The sequence below is a fragment of the Anabrus simplex genome, chromosome 9 (genome assembly GCF_040414725.1).
Source record: "Anabrus simplex isolate iqAnaSimp1 chromosome 9, ASM4041472v1, whole genome shotgun sequence".
Lineage (NCBI taxonomy): Eukaryota > Metazoa > Arthropoda > Insecta > Orthoptera > Tettigoniidae > Anabrus > Anabrus simplex.
The window spans coordinates 7,945,772-7,963,061 of NC_090273.1; positions in this window are offsets into that span (position 1 = coordinate 7,945,772).

Sequence of the window (17,290 nt, forward strand, 5' to 3'; positions counted from 1 at the left end):
TTTCAGCGCCACAGCAAGGAGCGTAGCAGCGTGCAGAAGCGGGATTAGTATGTACTGTAAAGACACAAAACCGCAGTTGTACGCATGTGTAATTGTTCTATTGGTAAATATTTTATTGTATCGTGTTGAATCAATTTTTTAAAATTATCGCAGCTAAGTTGGTAAACTGACAACCTTTATTTCTTTGTCGAAATTTTCAAAGAGAGCAATAAAAACTTACCATTTTGTAGCTATTTTGCTTCAATTTTGTTGGCTCTCCTCCGCTATATTCCCCAGGCTTCCGGTACTTTTTAGTTTTCTATAAATATTTTGCCCCCCACCAAACTTTCAACTCCCAATCGCCGCTACTGTGGGGAAGTAATTACAAAACACTGACAAAAGAAACCATCATGCCATCACGCTTGGGCGGTAAATGTCACTTTTCAACCCACCAAATGGAACGATGAAATGGATATTTAAATAACTGGACTTTATTTTCTCTAATAGCAAAACAGTCGTCATTGTACCGTTTCTTATCATCATGCGTGTTTGGCAACGAGCAGAGAATAATACAGAGGTGGTGATGAGTATTTTAATGCCCTCTCTCACCAAGGCCGAGTTTTGCGTGCGTTGCGGAATTAGCAGAATTACAAATGCCAGTTAATTCCTATGAGAATTAGTCATTTCAGAGGGAGTTCAGTATTGTTCTTCGTCATTTACACAAATAGAAAAACTTGTAACAATACGCTCTCGAAGTCCAGGGCACTTTTACATCGCAGTAGTTTAAGGATCAATCAATCAATCAATCAATCAATCAATCAATCAATCAATCAATCAATCAATCAATCAATCAATCAATCAATCAATCAATCAATACTGATCTGCATTTAGGGCAGTCGCCCAGGTGGCAGATTCCCTATCTGTTGCTTTCCTAGCAATTTCCTAAATGATTTCAAAGAAATTGGAAATTTATTGAACGTCTCCCTTGGTAAGTTATTCCAATCCCTAACTCCCCTTCCTATAAATGAATATTTGCCCCAGTTTGTCCTCTTGAATTCCAAATTTATCTTCATATTGTGATCATTCCTACTTTTATAAACGCCACTCAAACTTATTCGTGTACTAATGTCATTCCACGACATCTCTCCGCTGACAGCTCGGAACATACCACTTAGTCGAGCAGCTCTTCTTCTTTCTCTCAATTCTTCCTAACCCAAACTTTGCAAAATTTTTGTAACGCTACCCTTTTGTCGGAAATCACCCAGAAAAAATCGAGCTGCTTTTCTTTGGATTTTTCCAGTTCTTGAATCAGGTAATCCTTGTGAGGGTCCCATACACTGGAACCATACTCTAGTTGGGGTCTTACCAGAGACTTATATGCCCTCTCCTTTACATCCTTACTACAACCCCTAAACACCCTCATAACCATGTGCAGAGATCTGCACCCTTTATTTACAATCCCATTTATGTGATTACCCCAGTGATGATCTTTCCTTATATTAACACCTAGATACTTATATTGATCCTGAAAAGGAACTTTCATCCCATCGACGCAGTAATTAAAACTGAGAGGACTTTTCCTATTTGTGAAACTCACAACCTGACATTTAACCCCGTTTATCAACATACCATTAACCGCTGTCCATCTTACAACATTTTCGAGGTCACGTTGCAGTTGCTCACAATCTTGTAACTTACTTATCACTCTATAGAGAATAATATCATCCGCAAAAAGCCTTACCTCCGATTCCACTCCCTTACTCATATCATTTATATATATAAGAAAACATAAAGGTCCGATAGTACTGCCTTGAGGAATTCCCCTCTTAATTATTACAGGGTCAGATAAAGCTTCACCTACTCTAATTCTCTGAGATCTATTTTCTAGAAATATAGCAACCCATTCAGTCTCTCTTTTGTCTAGTCCAATTGCACTAATTTTTGCCAGTAGTTTCCCATGATCCACCCTATCAAATGCTTTAGACAGGTCAATCGCGATACAGTCCATTTGACCTGAATCCAAGATACCTGCTATATCTTGCTGAAATCCTACAAATTGAGCATATGTGGAATAATCTTTCCTAAAACCGAATTGCCTTCTATCGAACCAGTTATTAATTTCACAAACATGTCTAATATAATCAGAGAAAATGCCTTCCCAAAACTTACATACAATGCATGTCAAACTTACTGGCCTGTAATTTTCAGCTTTATGTCTATCACCCTTTCCTTTATACACAGGGGCTACAATAGCAACTCTCCATTCATCTGGTATAGCTCCTCCGACCAAACAATAAAATCAAATAAGTATTTCAGATATGGTACTATATCCCAACCCATTGTCTTTAGTATATCCCGAGAAATCTGATCAATTCCAGCCGCTTTTCTAGTTTTCAACTTTTGTATCTTATTGTAAATGTCATTTTTATCATATGTAAATTTTATTACTTCTTTGGCCTTAGTCTGCTCCTCTATCTCGACATAATGCTTGTAACCAACAAACTTTACATACTGCTGACTGAATACTTCTGCCTTTTGAAGATCCTCACAAACGCACTCCACTTGTTCGTTAATTATTCCTGGAATGTCCTTCTTGGAACCTGTTTCTGCCTTAAAATACCTATGTAAACGTGACGATTGTCATCCGCCACCTAACCTAAGCTAATGTGACGTAGTTAAGGAGGTGACCGAGAAAATACAATTATCTGTTACAGAACTGAAAACTTTATTCATGGTTGAACTCAGTGCTCTTAAGGAAGCGACAGAATTTATAAATGACCAGTTGAGAAGTTCAAAACTCTCACTGGTGAGTTGAAGCAAAGAACATCTGAAGTAGAAAAATCTCTGGTGAGTGGAAGCAATTATACCAAACAGGCTTTAGATGGGTCAGAAGACCTTAAACAGTACACCCGCAGGAACAATTTGTTAATCAGTGGAATGCCAGAAATGGCCAAAGAAAACGTCTATCACTTGGTAATACAAACAGCCAGGGCATGGGGGTTTGACTTGGGTATTAAGGAGATGACGTCGCTCATCGGCTTCCGTCAAGAGGTGGGGACGTTGGAAGAATTGTGGTGAAATTCACTAAGAGGTGGAAGAAAGACGAAATAGTGAGTGCAAGAATACAGAAAAGAGTGTTGAACACCCAGGATATTGGACTGAACTGCCCATCACGCAAAGTATTCATTAATGACCATCTTTCGCCCAGGAATGAGAACATTGCAAGAAGGTGCAGGCTACTGAAGCTGAATTGTAAAATATTTGCCACATGGACAAGGGACTACAAGATCTACGTCCGCGAAGCTAGGGATGGACCAAGCATGCTCATCAGCAACGAAGAAAAGATCGCACACCTCGAGAATAAACTCGGACAGTAAACGCTGCAGGTACTATACTCACACGCATTTATACTGATTTTAAATGGTACAGGACATTTATGGGAGTGAGGAAATAATAAATTCTGTTCAGATCCAGTGTGATACTATAGAAAACTATAAATTACAAACTAAGAATCAAGCTCTAAATTCTAAATTTAAATGTATCTGTATCAATGCACGAAGTGTTAGGAACAAGTTTGAGGATATTATGCTTATTATTGATGAGATTACAGAACTTGACATTATAGTTATAACAGAAAATTGGCTATCAGATGAAGAAACATCCTCTTATAACAAACCTAGGTTTGAATCTTACCATCTAGCTAGAGAGGGTACTGGAGGGGGACTGTCAGTGTATGTATCAAGAAAATGGACAACTAAAGTCATTAAGGTCATTAACAGTTACCACAGTATTCTCCAAATAGAAGTATTTAGGAAAAACCGGAGATATAACGTGATTTCATATTACAACCCAAAAGAGAGTAATATTACTAACTTTATGATAGATCTTGAATTTGTTTTGTGCAATGCCCGAAAATCAAACTCATTGCTGATAGGAGACGATAACGTAGATTTTCTAAAAGATAGCAATATTTATAGGAACTATATATCCTTATTGAATTGTTACAATTTTTACCCCTGCAATACAAGGCTTCCAACAATAATAACACCCACATCCTCAACTTTAATTGATCATATACACTCAAACTTTGCCACTGCTGATTACTGTGTATATAATGTAATAAGTGACCGTAGTGATCATAATATTCTAATTCTAGAAGTAACAACACAAATTAAAGAGAGCTCTCCATTCAATAGTGACAATATACAAACACATGAAAATAAATTACACTAAGCTAAATGATTTTTTCACAAAAAATACATGTACAACTTTATCTGCTGACGCGAATGAAGCCTACGACCAGCTCTGTGGTTTTATTAGTGAGGGACTTAGAGTAGCTAGTTCAAATATTGGGCAAAAACCACCACAAAAAGATACACATAAGCCATGGGTAACACAAAAATTCCTAGAAGTTGTAAAAAGAAAAAATATCCTATATGCAAAGCTAAAGCTAAAAACCCTTCAACTGAAACAATCGAAGAGTACACAAGATGTTGCAAGGACGTAATTAAAATGAAAAGATTGCTAAAAAGGTCATATTATAATCATGTTATTAGAAAAGCGGATACTAATAAAGAAATGTGGAAGGCAGTAAACCAAATACTTGGGAGAACTAATAGTAAACCAAAAGTTACAGAACTTGTGTATGAAAATGTTCACCACACTTCTAGTCAAGATATTTGTAACGCTTTTAACACATATTTCGTTAATGTAGTCGAGAACTTGGTTAAAGATCTTGGTCCATGTAACCCACCTTTCCTATCAAATCATACGATCTGCAACTCTGTGTACTTAAGGCCAACAGATGTTAAGGAAGTTACACAAATCTTCTTTTCTTCTTTTTTCTTGTATGCTGTTGGGCTTAGTTTTAACTCCGTACCCAATAACTACACCGTTTGATAATGCATTTGTTTTCGTTGAGTTAATAACCGTAGGTTGGTAATCTTGGGAAATGTAAGTCTTGCAATTTGGTTTTCGTGAATAAGGTTTGATCAGAGGATGAAGCTTGTGATGGTAATGGATGATTAAAGTATTAATTTAACCCTATATGATGTTGCAGATAAACAAGATTAGTTTCACCTATATGTGATATCAATGATAGATGTGGACGTTCTTCTATTATCGGTGATCTGAGGGTTTTAACTGTTGTTTAATATGTACAGGGTAAAGGGATATCCAGGTTATGTATTGTAAGTGGGAGAGTGTTAGTGACCTGTGTGGTAGAATAAATGAGTGGCCTATAATGCAATTTTACATTCATCAAGGAAATCGGTGAGCATATTAACTAATGGCTCCGTAGGAGTATGAATGAGACAAGCGACACTTGTTGGGAGAGGAACTTTATGATTTATTAGTGTTTGGAAAAAAATTTTTCGTTGGTTCGAATAGTTGCAACATTGAAATACTATATGATGAATTGTGCCACATGCTTGCTGACAGGCGCAGGGATCTGTGTCACTGATATGAAATCTGTACTTATATGCCGGTGTGAGCGCATGATTGAATCTTAAGCGGATTATGGTAGTTATATGTCTCCTAGAATAAGTGCCCATAATGAACCAGGGGGTTCTTTGCAGTTCCGGTTGTAGTTGATAATAATCTTTACCCTTCGTTTTTGCGGAATTTTTCCAGAGAGAAGACCATTTTTGAAGTACGTTCTGTTTGATAGTAGGAGCATAATCCGTGTATGGAATGGCTAGGTGATAGGGAAGACCTTAACCTTCAGCAGCTGCTTTTGCTAAACGATCAACCTGAACATTACCGGGTATGCTGCAATGACCTTGTATCCAGATTAATATTATATCATGCTGATTTAAGGAAAGTTTGTATAACAATTTACGGACGTTCCATATATACCAACTAGTAGATTCCCGCGGGGTTTTGATACTTTGGAGGACACTTAATGAATCGGTACAGATGATGGCATTGGGAATATCATATTGCCGTAAACATAAAAGAGTTTGTCGAATAGCAAAGATTTCAGCAGTGTATATGGAAGCGTTGGTTGGTAACGTAAATAGTTGCTGGATGTTAAGCTGGGGGATTTAATAGGCTGCTCCAGTTCCCTCTGAAGTCTTAGATCCGTCTGTAAAGCAGTTTGTGTATTGTTTATGCGGACTGAGAAATGCTTGTAAAGTTGTATTAACTACAGTGGGATTATTCTTCAGATTACCCGGAAGGTGTTCGAAAGTAGTAGTAATGATGGAAGGGTGGTATGTAGATAAGTTGTATTCGTGAGAGTATGCCGGTAATGATCTTGTCTGCAAAATATTATTCCTTAATGGAAAAAACACTTCATATGCCAGTAGAATTGCCGGTATGTTGCTGGCTTTCAATTTTTGACAGATTTGGTACTCTCTTAAAAGTTGTAGTTTAGGTAATATGGGATGTCGATTCAGAGCTATCTTTTTAAGTACATATTTAGACGCTAGATATTCTCGTCTCATAGCCAATGGTAGTTCTGCTGCTTCAACTAGTAAGGCATTGGTGGGTGTAGTGCGTAATGCCCCTAATATGATTCGTAAAGAGGTGAATTGTAACGTGTCTAATTTTTTAGGGTGGTCTGTGACGCTGTATCGAAGAAATGGCAGCCATAATCTATCCTTGCCCAAATTGAATTTTTATATAAAAGTAGTAACATTGCCGGATCCGATCCCCAGTTTCTACGAGTTAAGGACTTAAGGATTGGGATTGTATTTTCAATTTTGGACTTAAGTCGGGCAAAATGTGTCTTCCAATTTAACTTATTGTCTATAAAAATCCCTAAATATTTGGTATAGGATCGAATACCAATATGGTGGTTGGTATATGGTAGTGCAGATTTGTCATATGTTCGTTTTTGAGTAAATATAACCGCGGCACTTTTGGTGTGTGTAATTTCTAAACTGTGGTCTTCCATCCACTTATGTATATGGGAGAGGGCTTGGGAGATGGAGTGACGACATTGGTCGGCGTTATCTTGTGTGGTATAGATAAGTATGTCGTCTGCAAATTGCAATATACGTGCATGATGTGTTACTACTCGTTCCAAATCACTTGTATATAAAGTAAAATGTATACCACTTAATATATCCCCCTGAGGAATCCCGACATTGGCCTTTCGTGCACAAGCGTTAAGTCTAAAAGTTTTCAAATTTAATGTTCGATTTAATAAAAGATTTTTAAATATATTAATAAGGGGTAGTGGGAAGGATAACTTGTGTAATTTTTGAAACAAAATGTGAAGACCAACATTATCGTAAGTTCCTTTAACATCTAGAAAAACCGCTATAGTATCTTGTTCTCTGCAGCGTGCTAATAAGAGGTCCGATAGAAAAATATTTAAGGCGTCTGTGGTACTTCGTCCTTTTATGAAGGCAAATTGACATTTCGGTAAATCATTATGATATTCTAATTGTCATATTAATCTGCGGAGTAAGCTGCGTTCAAAGGTTTTACGTAGACAGGACCCTAAGATTATACCTCTGTAATTTTGAGGTTGTAAGGGATCAGTACCTGGTTTATGTATTGGAATGATGTCAAAATTATTCCAGTCTGATGGTATTAAAGCATCTGTGTAACTTTTTGATGATAATAATAAATAAATTCATGAATAAAAATATATAAATAAAATTACTCAAAAACTTAATAAAATTAATAAGCATAATAAACCGAAATGTCCGTAGTATGGGCGCCAGAGTTCACCAGAATGGATCCCTCGAATTTAGATAAGAGCATGATAAACTTATATCCCAGGGCGTGTACATAATGCTGCGTACTGGTACATCTGCTGCAGGTCTTACCTAACCTCCTGAAAACGACTAATTAGGTAGGAACTGCACCTAGGTTTATCAATAGCACTGATTCTAAAATAGCTAACTATATTCTGAACAAATTCCGTGCATGAGCACCTCGTCAACATACAACATTATACATATAATACACACATAAAATATTGCTGGAAGACTCCATATTTACAACAACAATAATGAAAACCGTGGGAAAACGAAAGTGAGAACTAAGTTACCATTTGTAAATAGTCCGATGAACAATGTACATGTATGAAGATAAATACCCTTCACTGTCTCTATGAATTCGACTTACCGATTCTCATAATCGGCAGTTATCACATCACACAGATACTGTACCTTGTACTACTGTGTTCACATATTTTAACACTTGTTGTAAAGATATATACACACGTCTGTCGATCCTCAACATAAATTTATGGAAAGTCTGAGATAGCTTTCACCAACGTATAATGCTAGGCCGCCACAAGTGCTACAATACTTAATGCGCAAGCACTCTCCACAATCAGCCACTTTCTACGAACATAACACGACTACGCTCCACGAACGTTTGAAGTCCAGTCCATTGCAGCCATGTCAATCCAGTACCGTGTATCAGCACCACTTCCTTCCCGTACAGTGTGTCAGTTGTAGTTGTAGTTATCTTCCTTCTCGTTCCTTTACAATCACCCTTACAATGTCTCATACAATCTCTCTTACAATGTCCTAATACAATCATCTGGTTGCCGCCGTATCATCAACCTTTATAGACATCAACATCCCCCTCCTCTCAAATGAGACGTCTGGATTGGTGCTTGCCAGCCAATCATGAGTGATCTCAAATCAAGACCAAGCCCTGAACTACTTCTTCCTCCCAAGATAATAACAAACTCTGGGGAGTTTTCATGAATCACCAAACTTTCCCTGGTACAACAACAAGCTCATCTCATCAGGCTGGGATATATACATGACAAATGGAATTCCCTGACACAAGTACATCACAACACACACTGGGGTAGCCAGATGACTCATTCAAATTACCAGAGTTATTACAGCAATGTTTTCCCACTGGTGCAAAACAAATTACTCATACCTACATATGTGGATATCTTCCAGCTTACCAATATAAATGGCAAAATATACAAATGAAATACTGATAATAATAATAATAATAATAATAAATCGAATACTGACAATAATATCTCTAACTTCTACATATAATTCGGGGGTGTGATATATGTACTATCACATAACGCCCCCTTGGTGAATCGATGATATCACATATTATGATTCACCATAAAACAGAACTTCATACATAACCTTATAATGGCATAACTGAACACATAATTTACTGTAATAATGATATATACATTGCGTCTACTGCATTGTATTCGCACACACGAAATACAATTTGTCCAAACAATAATAATAATAATGTGGCTATATACACACAACTCCGATTGTTTCATATACCATAGAACACAATCCCTTCTTACTACTGTACACATAATTTACTGTAATAATGATATATACATTGCGTCTACTGCATTGTATTCGCACACACGAAATACAATTTGTCCAAACAATAATAATATGGCTATATACACACAACTCCGATTGTTTCATATACCATAGAACACAATCCCTTCTTACTACTGTACACATAACTCATAATTGATAATATATACATCCAAGGTGCAGATCCTATCTCTTATATCTGCGAAGGCTATAGATATTAAATGTCCCAAGAACCTTATTTTCAGCGGTTAGGAGCCTATAAGCACACTTGCCTATTCTACTGTCCACAGTATACGGACCCTGATATAATTGAAAAAATACATATAAACGTAATATCGACATCGATAAGCGAGGAATGCGTACCGTAATAAAAACTAACTACGTCTAGAATACAATCTATCTCACACACAAACATTCATACCATCCAGTCACACAAGAATCATACAAGCTTTCATTCGGAACATTCATAACCAAGAAATCCCTCTTTCTGAAATATTCGGGAATCTTACTATGTTTACTCTTCCACAAAACCATAATTAACTTAATGCAAGCAAACAGATCACATACTTTTTCACACATTCCACATCGCTATCACTCAGCACGTCATTCAAATCATTCACACAACTCTCAGTCTTAAATGAAACATTACGCACTCGCTTGGATAGACTTTCTTTCATCTCACGCACACTTCCATACTTACACACGCTTACTCTATCACAGAAATTATTACCATAATACACATCGAAATTGCTGTCATTACTACTTAATGACCCAACAATTAAACCATCTTCACCACATTTCATATCAGCTCCCACTTGCACCACTTTCATGCCAATAACACTGCTACTTTCGACTCTCTTATCAGAAGTTTCATTAATCTTAAAGTCACCATTTTCACACATAATGGTCCTAACTTTACTCTCCTCACTTACACTTAAATCAACAAAAACATCCTCATGATGTATACTCCGTGAACACTCTTCACTTACTAAACAACCTTCATCAACTTCACAAAAAACTTCACTTTCAATTTCAGAAACTTCCACAAGATTATCGATCGCAACACCGCTATTACCATCACCACTAGCACAAAGTAAGTCATCCGACACAGCTTTCTTACCTTCATCACGCCCCCTATTCTCAAAATCTCCCTGAACACAAAACACATGGTCATACAATAATTCCTCTTTCACGTCTACCTCGTAACTTACCTGTTTCATCACGTGAATAGGAATTTCGGTATCGGACTGCCTATCTGACCCAACTAAGAAGTCCGATTCCGGTTTAAATCACTTGACGTGGACTGTTCACTGTTATCATGTCTCTGCACTTGATCTGGAGGTCTTTGATCCGTACGCCCCCTACTTTCTGATTCCCCTTGATTAGGTCTTCTGCCATAATATTCCTGGTGATTACCTCCTTGGTTAGAGTGTCTGTTTCCCCTTCCGGAATTACCACCCTGATTCCCGTGCCTAGAATGACTGAAATTCTGATTATTCCTATCTCCCGCTACCTGATTACCTTGTCTCCCATTATCCCCGTAATTTCTACCTTCACTTTGCCTAGTCCTCCCCTGCCCTTCCAAAGCATCAAACCTCTCTAACAGCTGCTCTAGTTCATTGATCGTAACAATATTCTGCATACATGCAGCTAATCCGACCTTCTCAGGAAAATGCCTCAACATCTGGCGGACTGTATCTCTCTCCGATGCTAGACCTTCAATATTCTGGCTGATCAGAACATGCGCCAAGAAATATTCCGTCATAGATACACCTTCCTGAGGTTTATACTTGCCAAATAGCACGCGATCTCTTTCCCTTCCCTGAATAGCTTCACTCCAAAATTTAGAACTAAATTTCTCCCTAAATTCCTCTAAACTCGAAATACCCTGTCTATAAACTTGAAACCAGGATCTCGCTTCTCCAACAAATGCAATATCCAACATCTCATCAACCATACTCCACTCGATCAAACCATCGTCAAGATTCTTGGAAAACCGTTTCTCCACCGTTTTCAAGAATTCCATCGGATTAAACTGCCGACCATTAAACTTGGGTAATTCAGAGTCCTTCGTACAAGATACGTACCTATTACATATGCTGCTACCTAATTGGATTTGACTGATCTCCTGCCTTAATTTCACATGACATGATTTAATTCCTTCTTCCACTACCATTCTGGCATTTCCTTCTACTGACTTGAGGTCATCTTTTACCGACTTAAGGTCTTTCTCCAATTTCTCATTCTTCTCATCTATACGCTTCGCTAAAACGTTCTGATTGGATTTAATTCTATCTATTTCTTCTACTTTATCTTCCACTATTTTTATTCTCTTATCACATTCCTTGCTGTTTTCAACAAATTCTTTCCTAACTACATTAAATCGGCATTCAATTTTCTCAGTCAATTCCAAGCATTGAGCTTCTACCTTATTATTGACTTCCTGAATTTCCCTGCTTTGATGGTCAAATTTCTGGTTTAATTCATCTATTCTACCATTCACAGCACTGCTTAAACTATCAATTTTACTAGACAATTCAACACTCACTAAATTTAACTCCTTACTTTGATTCTCAATCTTACTGGACAATTCCGTACTAACTGAATTTAATTCACTATTAATACTGTATATTTCATTACTTAAAAAACTCAATTCACTCTTCAACTCTTTACTCTGACTATCAATCTTGCTAGACAATTCAACATTATTATTATCGATTTTACCGGACAATTCAACATTATTATTATCGATTTTACTGGTAACAGCATTTAATTCAACACTCACTGAATTTAACTCTTTACTCTGGCTATCAATCTTACTGGACAATTCATTAAATAGTGATTTAATCATACTAAAAGTTAAAGCCTCCCCTTGATCCCCTACATTCTGAATTTGAGACGGGTTACTCGGTTCCTCACCCATCGTTGCAAATTGATCTTTCCTACTATCAGCCATTTTGCTACTCTCACTTAAATTAGATAAACTCAATGTGGTGGAATTCTTTTGCCTTCTCTTCTCCTGATTCTTAGTACCAGCAACTTTCAAAACCTCTCTACTTCTCAACTTTATAATACTCGACTCGCTACAACATTTCTTCATACTCCAACATACATATCACGTACATATAAAACACTTCACTGACATAGTTTGCAGAATTCCAACCACACCTGACAAGTGCACCTACGCTTATAAGCCTAACAGATGTACCAATCATTCAGCCACACGTTGGGAAGCCAATTGTAACTTTTTGATGATAATAATAAATAAATTCATGAATAAAAATATATAAATAAAATTACTCAAAAACTTAATAAAATTAATAAGCATAATAAACCGAAATGCCCGTAGTATGGGCGCCAGAGTTCACCAGAATGGATCCCTCGAATTTAGATAAGAGCATGATAAACTTATATCCCAGGGCGTGTACATAATGCTGCGTACTGGTACATCTGCTGCAGGCCTTACCTAACCTCCTGAAAACGACTAATTAGGTAGGAACTGCACCTAGGTTTATCAATAGCACTGATTCTAAAATAGCTAACTATATTCTGAACAAATTCCGTGCATGAGCACCTCGTCAACATACAACATTATACATATAATACACACATAAAATATTGCTGGAAGACTCCATATTTACAACAACAATAATGAAAACCGTGGGAAAACGAAAGTGAGAACTAAGTTACCATTTGTAAATAGTCCGATGAACAATGTACATGTATGAAGATAAATACCCTTCACTGTCTCTATGAATTCGACTTACCGATTCTCATAATCGGCAGTTATCACATCACACAGATACTGTACCTTGTACTACTGTGTTCACATATTTTAACACTTGTTGTAAAGATATATACACACGTCTGTCGATCCTCAACATAAATTTATGGAAAGTCTGAGATAGCTTTCACCAACGTATAATGCTAGGCCGCCACAAGTGCTACAATACTTAATGCGCAAGCACTCTCCACAATCAGCCACTTTCTACGAACATAACACGACTACGCTCCACGAACGTTTGAAGTCCAGTCCATTGCAGCCATGTCAATCCAGTACCGTGTATCAGCACCACTTCCTTCCCGTACAGTGTGTCAGTTGTAGTTGTAGTTATCTTCCTTCTCGTTCCTTTACAATCACCCTTACAATGTCTCATACAATCTCTCTTACAATGTCCTAATACAATCATCTGGTTGCCGCCGTATCATCAACCTTTATAGACATCAACATCCCCCTCCTCTCAAATGAGACGTCTGGATTGGTGCTTGCCAGCCAATCATGAGTGATCTCAAATCAAGACCAAGCCCTGAACTACTTCTTCCTCCCAAGATAATAACAAACTCTGGGGAGTTTTCATGAATCACCAAACTTTCCCTGGTACAACAACAAGCTCATCTCATCAGGCTGGGATATATACATGACAAATGGAATTCCCTGACACAAGTACATCACAACACACACTGGGGTAGCCAGATGACTCATTCAAATTACCAGAGTTATTACAGCAATGTTTTCCCACTGGTGCAAAACAAATTACTCATACCTACATATGTGGATATCTTCCAGCTTACCAATATAAATGGCAAAATATACAAATGAAATACTGATAATAATAATAATAATAATAATAATAAATCGAATACTGACAATAATATCTCTAACTTCTACATATAATTCGGGGGTGTGATATATGTACTATCACATCTGTTAAAATTTTATTATACCGGTTAAGAATAATGGATTTAGCCTTAATTGGTAGGGAGCTGAGCATCCTGTAGGTTATAAAATCTGGTCCTGGGGATGTAGTTTTTTATGTAGAGCGACTTCTAATTCCTGATATGTAATATGATTCATCAAAGTTTGATATTTAGTAGATGTGTATGAACCACTTAAGAGATATTCAGGTGGAACAAAATCAGGTGTTAGATTGCAGTAGAAATTGATATAATTGGGGTGGAGATAAAGCGATAGATTGGGGTGAGAGCTTAGCGTTACTAAGAGAGCGAATTTTGGCCCACATAATCTTGCTGGATGTAGTACTGTTAATACTCTCTAAAAAGGTTTTCCATGCAATTCGACGTTTATTGTTAAATAAAGATCTAATTTTTGCACAGATTCGTTTATATTGTATATAATTAGTAAAAGTAAAATGTTTTCGTAAATTTTTCAGCAGGTTTCTCCGTCGTCTAATCCAGACCTCACATTCTTGATCCCACCAACGGATGTTGAGCGTCGGATTATGGTTGGTTGAGGTTTTGTAAATGATTGGATGATAGATGTCGAGATACGATATTATACAGTGTAAAAGGGAATCATATTCCGCGGGTGTCGTTTTAAAGGTATGACTGAAATAATCCTGAATAAATTGCGAAAAGAGATCGTAATCCATATTATTCAGATTGCGAATAGGTATTCGAGGAATCGTGTGATGTGAAAAGGGCTTGTGATTAGACCATGTAACGAGAATGGGAAAATGATCACTACCATGAAGATTCTTGATAGTTTGCCAAGATAATTTATGAGCTAAATCCGTGGTACATATAGTAAGATCGACCGCGCTTGGAGCATTTGTAGGGGCTGTTAGCCGGGTGGGTGATCCATCATTAATTATGGTGAGATTTACTTCAAGAGAAGAGGTTAAGATATGAGTTCCTTTGACGCTATTGCTCTTGCTGCCCCAGGTTATGTGTTGAGCATTGAAGTCTCCAAGTATAATATTTTGCTTCGCACCGGTAAATTGGTTAAAGAAATTAGACCAATTGTGGTAGGAACCATGTATGTCGGGAGGACAGTAAAAGTTAGAAAGAATGAAATCGTTTATTTGTATGCGCTGAAAGTAAGTGCCTGCTATATCCTGTTCAGATTGAAGAAGATGATAGGGTATGAAATTCTTAATAAAAATTGCAATAAGTTACACAAATCATAGAAGCACTAGCCAGCAAGAATAACCACACAGGTGACGGAATAAATAACATAGTCCTCAAGAGGTGTGTAAATCATCTGGCCCCCTTGCTCACCAAAATAATTAATTTGTCATTGCAAACAGGAGTAATACCAGATAAATATAAAATTGCAAGAGTGGTACCAGTTCTTAAGAAAGGAATACAATGTGACCCCAGTAATTACAGGCCACTGTGTATAGTATCTTCGCTAGCAAATGTACTTGAAGTAGTAATAAAAAACAAGTGTTGAATTTCCTAACAAAAACACATTTCTTCTTCAAATTTCAGTATGGCTTCCTACCCAAACATAGTACACTTTCAGTTACTTTTGACATAGTGTCCCTGATACAGAATGCATTAGATAGTAATGAAATAGCAGCTGGAATTTTCATAGATCTTGCAAAGGCATTTGACACAGTTAACCATAACTTACTACTTAATAAACTAGCAAGTGCAGGAATTAGAGGAATAGCCTCTGAGTGGTTTAAAATTACTTAACTGATAGGAAGCAATATGTTAATATCAATGAAACTAAAGGGCCCAACTACAATGTTAAACATGGTGTCTCACAAGGGTTAGTGCTGGGACCATTACTGTTTTTAATATTTATTAATGCTATAGGTTATCTTGAGTTTACTGGTAAGATATTCCTGTTTGCAGATGATATATTTATATTTTATGACAGCAGTTGTGAACAAACGATTATGGAGTATATGCAAAAAGATCTGGACATACTAACATCATGGCTGAACAACAATAACCTAGTTATAAGCACCTCAAAACAAAATACATGATATTTCATAAACCAACACAAATTATCAATACCTGTACTGTAGTAAAAATTGGCAATGAGCCCATTGAAATAGTAAAGCAGTTTTCATATTTAGGCCTGGCTTTAGACAATATCTTAAGTTGGAATGAGCATATCTTAAATGTAAGGAAAAAATTATTAGTGTAATTGGAGTACTAAAAAGATTGAAAGACTATGGAATAAACAACCAACACTTAAGATACATATATACCTCCGTCATACATTCACACCTGATGTACATGAATATAATATGGGGAAATTGTACACAGGAAGCTATAAAGGGACTCGAAGTACTCCAAAAGAGAGCTTTAAAAATTATGTATGGATATGATTTTCTAAAATCTTCTGTGGAAGTTTTTCAGGAAACAAACATATTACCAGTACAATGCCAGATTAAATAGTCTCAAGCTTTATTTATGTTCAGGTATAAAAATAATATGATTTCTGTTAATACAGAACTACGATACAGCAAAGACATTCACACGCATAACACAAGATCAGCAAACCAGTTTTACGAAGATTTCACTAACTGAACACTACCAAATATGGTGTTAAAAGCATTTCTTATTCAGTAAGCACAGCCTTTAACAATCTATCTCCCAAATTAAAACAAATCAATAAGTTGTACAGATTTAAGAAAGAAGTACGCAGGTACTTCCTTGAACAGTATGTTGGAGAATAAATCGATAACCACTGTGTACCTATTTTTCCACCTAAGTTTAGTTTATTTTTTAAATCTTCTTTTTTCCATGTAAAATAATGATATTGTATTGTAAATCAATAATTGTAAATATTTCTTGTTATATATGTAGGCCTATGCCTTATCTGTTAAATGAAACTTAAAGCTGCCAAGCTGTGATTGTAAAGGGCAGACCCTCCTTGAGCCGCTAGCTCACTGGGACATTCTATAACCATTAAATAAATAAATAAATAAATAAATAAATAAATAAATAAATAAATAAATAAATAAATAAATAAATAAATAAATAAATAAATAAATAAATAAATAAATAAATTCATTTTTCTAGTAAGTTCCATCAATTTCTCCTTACTTACGCAGCCATTTCTAACTCTATTTCTTTCCAGTCTGCACCACCTTCTTAGCCTCTTTATTTCTCTATTATAATAAGGTGGGTCTTTACCATTCCTTACCACCCTTAAGAGTACAAACCTGTTTTCGCATTCCTCAACAATTTCTTTAAACCCATCCCAGAGTCTGTTTACATTTTTATTTACCGTTTTCCACCGATCATAGTTACTTTTTAGAAACTGC